This window comes from Gossypium hirsutum, chromosome A07, assembly GCF_007990345.1.
Source record: "Gossypium hirsutum isolate 1008001.06 chromosome A07, Gossypium_hirsutum_v2.1, whole genome shotgun sequence".
Lineage (NCBI taxonomy): Eukaryota > Viridiplantae > Streptophyta > Magnoliopsida > Malvales > Malvaceae > Gossypium > Gossypium hirsutum.
This window is the reverse complement of record NC_053430.1, coordinates 17,341,334-17,349,960: the sequence shown is the minus strand read 5'-3', so window position 1 is coordinate 17,349,960 and position 8,627 is coordinate 17,341,334. Positions and strand designations below refer to the sequence as shown.

Sequence of the window (8,627 nt, the reverse complement as noted above, 5' to 3'; positions counted from 1 at the left end):
CGTATAGAACCTATTCGAGTATTAAATATAGAAAGTTTAATGAGATGACATTTAATCATGTTTTAAAACATGAGAAAGGTTTGTAGTTGTGAGATGACATTTAATCATGTTTTAAAACATGAGAAAGGTTTGTCGTTGATGTGAAATTGGTTGATTTACATTTATTCGTTGAATAAGTTATTTACATACGAGCTTACTAAGCTATAAAGCTTACTTCGTGTTATTTCCCCATGTTTTATAATGAATCAAGGCTAGCTCAGATACGGGAGTCATTAGGAACATCATCGCACTATGAAACGTCTATTTTGGTACTTTTGAAACGTCTATTTTGGTACTTTTGAAGTTATGTATATATGGTATATGGCATGCATAGGGATTTTGAGTTAATTTTGGTGAATGATATAGCCATTTGAGTTGGCTTATGAATATTTATGTTTGGTTTGTATATAGCCAAGGAAGTTGGCATATTTTGGTTGATTAGGCTGTGTTATATTTGTGCAATTGGCTTATATTATGAGTTGATGAATGAAATTGTGTTGCTTGTTAATGATAGGTATTATGGATATCAAGTAGTAAAATTTTGAGTATCGATTGCTAGTGAATTAAGGTAAATAATGCGTATTTGATGGTGATCACATTGATAAATTATGATATGAGTTTTCAGTATGAATTTGAATAGCCTAATTTGGTATTTGGGTACTTGCATTGTTGATATTGGGAAATCATGTTTTAATCTTAATTTGGTTGCTTGGAATGCCTAATTGTGGTATTATTATGTGTCATGTGAGTTATGTAACTGGATGGTAAATTGGGGTGGTAAAATGGCTTGGAAAATAACCTATCTTTATCCACACGGGCAGAGACACGGGCGTGTGTCTCAGCCATGTGTGACACACGGTCATTTTACATGGTCATGTATCCTGTTATGTTGATTTTAAAATGAAGTTAGAATGCTCCACATGGTCTCACACACGGGCGTGTGACTGGCCGTGTGGTACAAATCAATATACCCCCTAATTGGCACACGGCTTAACACAAGGGCGTGTGACTTGGACGTGTTGCATAAGTCAGTATACCTTACAGTTTTGGCACGGCCTAGCACACAGACTAGTACATGAGCGTGTGTGGCCACTTCGAAGGGCACACGAGCTAGACACACGGGCGTGAATTGGCCGTGTGACCCAAGTCTGAATACTCTCCAGTTTTCATACGACCTAGTACACAGGCGTGTCTTTGGCCGTGTGATGCAAGTTAGTATGTATGCCCTGTTTCTACACGGCCTGTGACACAGTCGTGTCTAAAGCCGTGTGAGGCACACAGCCTATTCACATGGGCGTGTGACCCCTGTGTTGATGAAAAATTTTTACGTTTTCCAAAAATTTCGTATGTTATCGGTTTAGTCCCGAACCATGATAAACCGCAATTTATACATATTTTTACCCCATGCTTGGCATATTTATGAATGATTTTTTCCTTGATTTTAGTGAATTTGATGTTCCTAATCCTTTAATTTCATGTTTTATACTCAGGAGAGCTTCGGATAGCAAAAGGAGCGAGAAACAGGCCAAAACGGATAAATTTGGCTTAAAACAGTGTTTCACACGGGTAAACCACACGCCCGTGTGAAGCACACGGGTAGACCACACTCCCGTGTGTCATGGCCGTGTCGACTAGAAACCAACTTAGAATTACACACGGTTTGAGCACTTGCACACGGGCGTGGCACACGGCCGTGTCCCTGTTGAGCCCAAGTCTAGTTCTACTCGGAAAGTGCTACTTTTAAGGGTTCTGATGCATTCTAAAGCCTATATGAACACCCTAGAAGAGGATTAGGAGGACACATAGAGTTGGAGGCAGAAAATACTCGTGAATAGCCATCAGAATCACCTCGGAGCTAGGATCTACATCAAGACTGAAGATTTCCATCCAATTTCCTAAAAGTTCTTGGGGTTATTTATGTTTTGTTGTTTTCCAAACTTTAAGATGTTTTTCATTATTATTATTATAAACTAAACCCTCTAAATACCTAAGGAAGATGAAACCTAAGACAATCTTATTACTCTTTGATTTATATGATAAATATTTGTTCTTATTCTTAATTGTGAGTTTTAACCCTTGCTTTAATATTCTAGGATATTAATTCAGGTTCTTGATGTGCTTATTCAGTGGAGCAAAAGTCCCTGTTTAAGAGTAGATCATTCATAATTAAGCGGAGTTGCATGCAATCCTAGAGATAGGACGACTTAAATCTGCCGGATTAGAGTCAAATCTAATAAGGGAATCCATAGATCGAGTTAATGCGACAATAGGGGTTTTAATTAGAAAGAGATTTCAATTAATCAACCTAGAGTCAGTTGTTTTTAGTCTCGAAAGGGATAATAACATAAATCAGGGATTTCTACAGAATAAGTCAAGTGAATAAATTGCCTAAGTCCAAGGTAATAAGTGAAGTCTAGGAGGATTCTTTATTGGGTATTGTCTTTTCCATTGGTTTATTTCTAAAGTATTTTCCAACTTTCATCTCTGTCGTAATCTTAGTTAAATTAGAAAATTAGTTTAGTTTAAAAATATCCTTTAATTCTTAGGCTAGATAATAAAAAGATAGTAATTACTAGTACTTTTAGTCCTCGTGGATACGATATTTCCGATCTCACTATAACTATACTAATGTTCGATAGGTGCGCTTGCCTTAAGTAAAATTTTAGTTAGTTTCACGTCCATCAAGTTTTTGGCGCTGTTGCCGGGGACTAAGATATTATGAACACTTAATTTTTATTACTTTAGCCATTTTTTATTTTTATTGCAATTTAATTTAATTTTTGCTTAAATTACTAAATTTTCTTTTATTTACTTCTGGCAGGTTTTTATAATTTATGACTAGAAGAAACTCGTCAGGACCCCTACTTTTTTATAGCGAGATAGAAAGCACAGTTCGCAAAAACCGAAGAGAAATAAGGCGAAGCTTACGATACATAGAGGAAGGGCAAGAGGACGATATTCAAACCACAACCGAGGAGATGGCTGATAATCAAAATAATCAGTTACCTCCTGTGGCTGTTGCAAACCCAGTAAATCAGGATCCTGCTCCTCGTACTAAGTATGATTATGCTAAACCTACTTTAACAGGAGTTGAATTGAGTATAGCTAGACCTGCTATTGCTGCAAATAATTTTGAACTGAAACTTAACACGATTCAAATGATACAACAGTTTGTTCAGTTTGATGGTTTGTAGGACGAGGATCCAAACACTCATTTAGCAAATTTTCTGGAATTCTGCGATATTTTTAAGATCAATGGCGTTTCTGGTGATGCCATTCGCCTTTGGTTGTTCCCATTCTCATTAAGGAACAAACCTAAAAAGTGGTTAAACTCGTTACCATGAGGGTCAATCACAACTTAGGAACAAATGACCGAAAAATTTTTATTAAAATATTTTTCACCGGCTAAAACGGATAAACTAAGGAATGCTATTTCTTCTTTTGTGTAGATGGATTTAAAAACACTTTGTGATGCATGGCAGAGATACAAGGACCTATTGATAAGGTTCCCTCACCATGGGTTACCTCTATGGTTGTAGGTTCAGACTTTCTACAACGGTGTGAATCCCTCAACAAGGCAACTTATCAATGCAGCCGCCGGTGGAACATTGAACAACAAAACACCTGAAGAGGCTTATGAATTTATTGAAGAAATGTCACTGAATAACTATTAGTGGCAAGTCATGAGAACGAAGCCAACGAAAGCTGCTAGTGTTTTCAACCTCGACGCGGTTACTATAATAAAAAGATTGACGGTTTGTGTGGTTCTATGCAGGTATATCCAGTGATGAGGTGTGGTTCAAGTGGAGGAGAAGTACACTCAGATTATCCAATCTTCAACCCTAGCACCGAGGAGGAATAACTTCAATATATGGGTAATAATAATTCTAGACCTCAAAATAACCCATACAGTAACACTTATAATGCAGGGTGGAGGAACCATCCCAAATTCTCATGGGGTGGTCAAGGAAATCAAATGCCACAATATCCCTAAAGTTTTCAACAACCGCCTTACCAACTAGAAAAGAAGCTGAACCTCGAGGAGATGCTAATGAAATTCATCGTGGTATCCGAAACATGTTTCTAAAACACTGTCACAGCTCTTAAAAAACAGCAAGCATCAATTCAAGGGCTTGAGAATCAAATAGGCCAGTTGCAAAGATGATTTCCGAATGACCACAAGGTAGTTTGCCGAGTAATACTGAAACTAACCCAAGGGAGCAACTTAATGCGATTACTATTCGAGATGAAGAAGGGTTAGTTGAACCTAAACCGGAACCGAGGCAATGAATTGCGGTAAGTAAAGGTAAGGGCGAGATGGACCACGGTGAGCAAAAACCGATGCCAAACATAGTTAAATTCTTAAAGGAGTTTTTAGAAATTAAGCAGAAGTTGGATGAGGTGTCACATGTGGAGTTGAACGCAGTTTGCTCAGCCATTCTACAAAATAAGCTACCCAACAAGTTGAAAGATCTAGAGAGTTTTACGATTCCCTACTTAATTGGTAGTTTAAATGTTAACAAACTAATATGAACATTCAATTGGCAGATAAAACAATCAGATTTCTTAGGGGTATTATTGAAGACGTGCTTGTTAAAATTGATAAATTTATATTCCTAATTGATTTTGTTGCTTTAGACATGGAAGAGGATATTGACGTGCCTTTAATCTTAGGAAGGCCATTTTTAGCAACTGCTAGAACTATCATAGATGTTGGCACAGGTGAATTGGTACTTCGTGTAGGCGATGACACGATTACTCTTCAAGCTCGTGATTCTGCTAAAATATCTAGTAATTGAGATGAATGTTTAAGTTCAGTTAACTTAAATAATGTTACAACTCAAACTTCTTTGCAAAATTCCCCTAGAAAGAATGTGGTGGAGCCTCATTCTAATCCATGCCATAAAAACGGAGCGACTCACGAAGAACGACGGCTTCAGATTGAAGAACTAGATGAATGGCGAACACATGTCAAGGAGAAGCCAAAAGCACACGAAAAATCAAAGCAACACCACGATGAGCGTAATGATGAAACAGAGTAAATTAAAGTTGGGGATAGGGTATTGTTAGATGAATAGGACCCCCGAATTGCTACTTCAGAACTTAATACAAGCGGAGCGACTACCTTCATGGTACTGAATATTTTTCCAAACGAAACAGTCGAGGTAAATTATTCTCAATTCGATACTTTTAAAGTAAATGTTACTCGACTTAAACTTTATGAGGATAATAGAATTGATATTGAGAAAGAGGAGTCTCGACTCCATGATCCACCGTAATCATGCGAATGAGAGGTAAGTCGAGCTTAGATTCTAAATAAGCACTTCTCGGGAGGCAACCCGAGCACTAACACCACTAATTAATTTATTTTAACTAGGTACAGTGGCCCACACGGCCTGGACACACGGGCGTGTCCTAACACCACTAATTAATTTAGTATTTTTAAGTAGGTACAGTGGCCCACACGGCCTGGACACACGGGCGTGTCCTAGTCTATGTGGAAACTGGGCTAAAAATTTCCCAAGTATCGAGCCACACGGCCGTGCGACACGGCCGTGCGACACGTCCGTGTGAAACACACGGCCTGTACACACGGGCGTGTCGTAGGCCGTGTGAAAACTGGAGCTAAAAATTTCAAATTATAATTAAGTCAGGTATCCACACGGGTAAGGCACACGGCAGCGTGGGAGAACTGAAGAACCTGGTACACGAGCGTGCGACGCGACCGTGTACACCACACAACTTGACCACACGGGCGTGGCCTCAGGCGGTGTGAGAATAGTCATAAAAAATTCGTGATAAACACGGGCTGAACGCGAGCCACACGCCCGTATGACACGGTCGTGTTGCCCAACACGGGTCTCACACTGCCGTGCCCCTTTAAAACCCCTCAAACCCTAATTTCTATTTTCTTCTTCTTTTTCCCTAAACTCTCCCAACCCTAGCCGCCACAACTCCCCTCATCCCCCTACTCCGGCCATTCCTACCTTCCCCTTTTTCTTTTCTTTTCTTTTCTTCCCTCCCCCATCTCTTCCTTCAATTTTCTTTTCCTTTAAAACTCCTCATCACACCCACAAACCCCCCACAGCGCACCACACAGCCTCACTGCCCATGCCCGTGACCTCCTCTCACAACCACCATCAGCCCGAACTAGCCCTCACCAGTACCGTCTACCGTCGTTCGCACCTTCGACCACTGCTCGTGGTTTCTCCTTTAACCCTCACATTTCTTTTATTTCAGTATTTATTTCATTATTTCCTTGTTATTTATTAATTATTAGTTTTCTTTTAATTTTAGGAAATTTTTATATATTTAGTGGTTTTCATTTTCATTATTGTTATCATTGATTATTATTACTTCTTTACGATGTTTGTTTTGACTCTTCCATTTTTATTTCTTGTTTTGATTAATTTTATTTTTTTATTTTATTTATTTATTATTCCACTATTTTTGCATCCATCTATTTAGTGAGATGTAGTCATGCTTTGTTAATGCTACTGCTATGTCTTTATTATTCTAGTCTTTACTTTAATTAGTATTAGGATATATATTTTTTAGGATTATAGTTTTATTTTTCCTTCGATTCTAAATCTTTTGTCTTGTGATTAAATATCAGGTGCTATTTGATTTCTGTTACTTTTAGGAAAACAATGACAAACACACGCGGCAAGAAGACTGTTGTTCTTACTTCAAAAAAGTGAAAGGTTCTTGGCACACCCTCCTCGAGCGCCTCGACTGAAGCTCGCCACCCTCTACTCTGGTTCTCGTCAAGTCCACAGGATGACCTGTTTCAGCTTCTTCGCATGCGACCGCTAGGAGTGGGCCGATGTATTGATTGGGCCACTTTGGAGCAGGTCCAACTTGCTCACCTTGTTCGCTTTCATCTCGATACTACGCCATGGGATCGGTTTCTTGCAATCATCGAGCCCACCTATTCAGATCTGACATTGGAGTTTTGCACTACCTTCTACCTACAGTACGTGATGAACACACATGACGAGGCTGGTACTATCATTTTCAGACTTGGTGGACTTGTCAGGCATATAAGTGTACCCGAATTTAGAGCTGTTTTGGGCCTCTACACGGAGGAGTTCATGACTTCAGAGAATTTTCTACAGCTTCACCGTCACATACACTATTTGCCATCTTGCTGTTGGACTGACCTTACGGCGAGCACGATTCCCTATGACGCAAGTCGCTCAAAGGTGACTTCTCTCCCTCTAGCACTACGCTACATTCATGCCATTTTGGCTCACACTTTGACTGGGAGGAAAGAAAGCACAGGAGTAGTTAGCACCACAACGCGTACTTCCTATAGAGCATGGCGACTGGCCATGTATTTGACTTAGCATATTTTATCGCCCTCGCCTTTCGCACCAGACGGATTGCCATAGGAGGGGCCTCATCTGCCTTGGCCCTTACGTGAATTGCCTCACTCGACACTTCAGCCTCTTTAACACTCCAGAGATGTCATCGACACTCACATTAGTCGGCCAGATGTCTCCGAAGGGAATTTCCAGCATGATCCACATGCGGATGATAGAGCGACGCCATGGAGTCGACCCTCCTCAGTACAGACTCGTCCACTCTGCTGACCAGGATGAGCCAGAGGATATTACTGACGATGTCCCTCCCCCTCGCGAGGACCCACCCTCACCACCACCGCGTCACCACCTATCTGCTGCCACTTTGACAGACTTATCCGAGTGATTCACTCGCTTTGAGCAGCAATGTTTCAAACCGTTAGACAGCATCGATGCCACTCTCCGACAGATTTGCCATCACCTCCAGATCTCTTATCCAGTGCCACCGGCTCACGACTCTGATAACGAGGACTTTTGACTCCCTTTATTTTACTATTATTTTTATTTTTACTTTTATTTTTATTTTTATTTAAATTTTATTGTCTTTTTTTATTTTCGAAGACTAATGTTTTATATTTTAAACTCTACTTATCTTTATGATTATTATCACATTATCCCCTAATTCTGTTTCACAATGGTGTTTATTTTTTTTATTAGTACATCAGAATCATGCCTTTTATTTGGCTTTCTCTACAATTCTTGCTCTCGCTACTCCAAGGATCTCATCCAAATTTTTAGGGCAATTTCGCTTCTCTCTCTCTTTTGATATTATGCTTATATTGTTATTAACTATCTTTGTACATTGATGACAATGTAAATCTTAAGTGTGGGGAGGTTATCTATGTGATTATCAGAAAATCCCTGAATTTTTAATCTTGTTCTGAAATAATTTTCTCATATCATTATTAGAGTAAATTTTGACTGATCTATGATTTTTATTGATATGTTTTGAATTAAATCATAAGTAACTGTGCATTGATTGTTTAAACTTTAAGACATTAGAGAATCAAGTATGATAAGTTGAAATTTTTGAGAATTAAAATTGTTAGGTTGTTTCCCTGAATTGAGGTATTATCTTGAAGTTTTGAATTTACAGGATTGACATCAAATACCCATAATTTATATGAGATTTTAAGCCTTTTAGAGCATATATCCTTCTTGCTCACCGATTTTATTGATTATGAGTGTGTCAACATTGATTTGATTATTCTAGAACTTGTCGAG

At 39.0% G+C, this 8,627-nt stretch overlaps 1 non-coding gene across 1 annotated transcript; it reads right to left on the bottom strand.

Annotated features, from left to right (window-relative positions):
- Positions 1-3,455: 3,455 nt before the first annotated feature.
- LOC121204351 (small nucleolar RNA R71) lies at positions 3,456-3,562 on the bottom strand. The gene has a single exon (XR_005899278.1). It is a non-coding gene; the product is annotated as a small nucleolar RNA R71 (small nucleolar RNA).
- Positions 3,563-8,627: the final 5,065 nt, after the last annotated feature.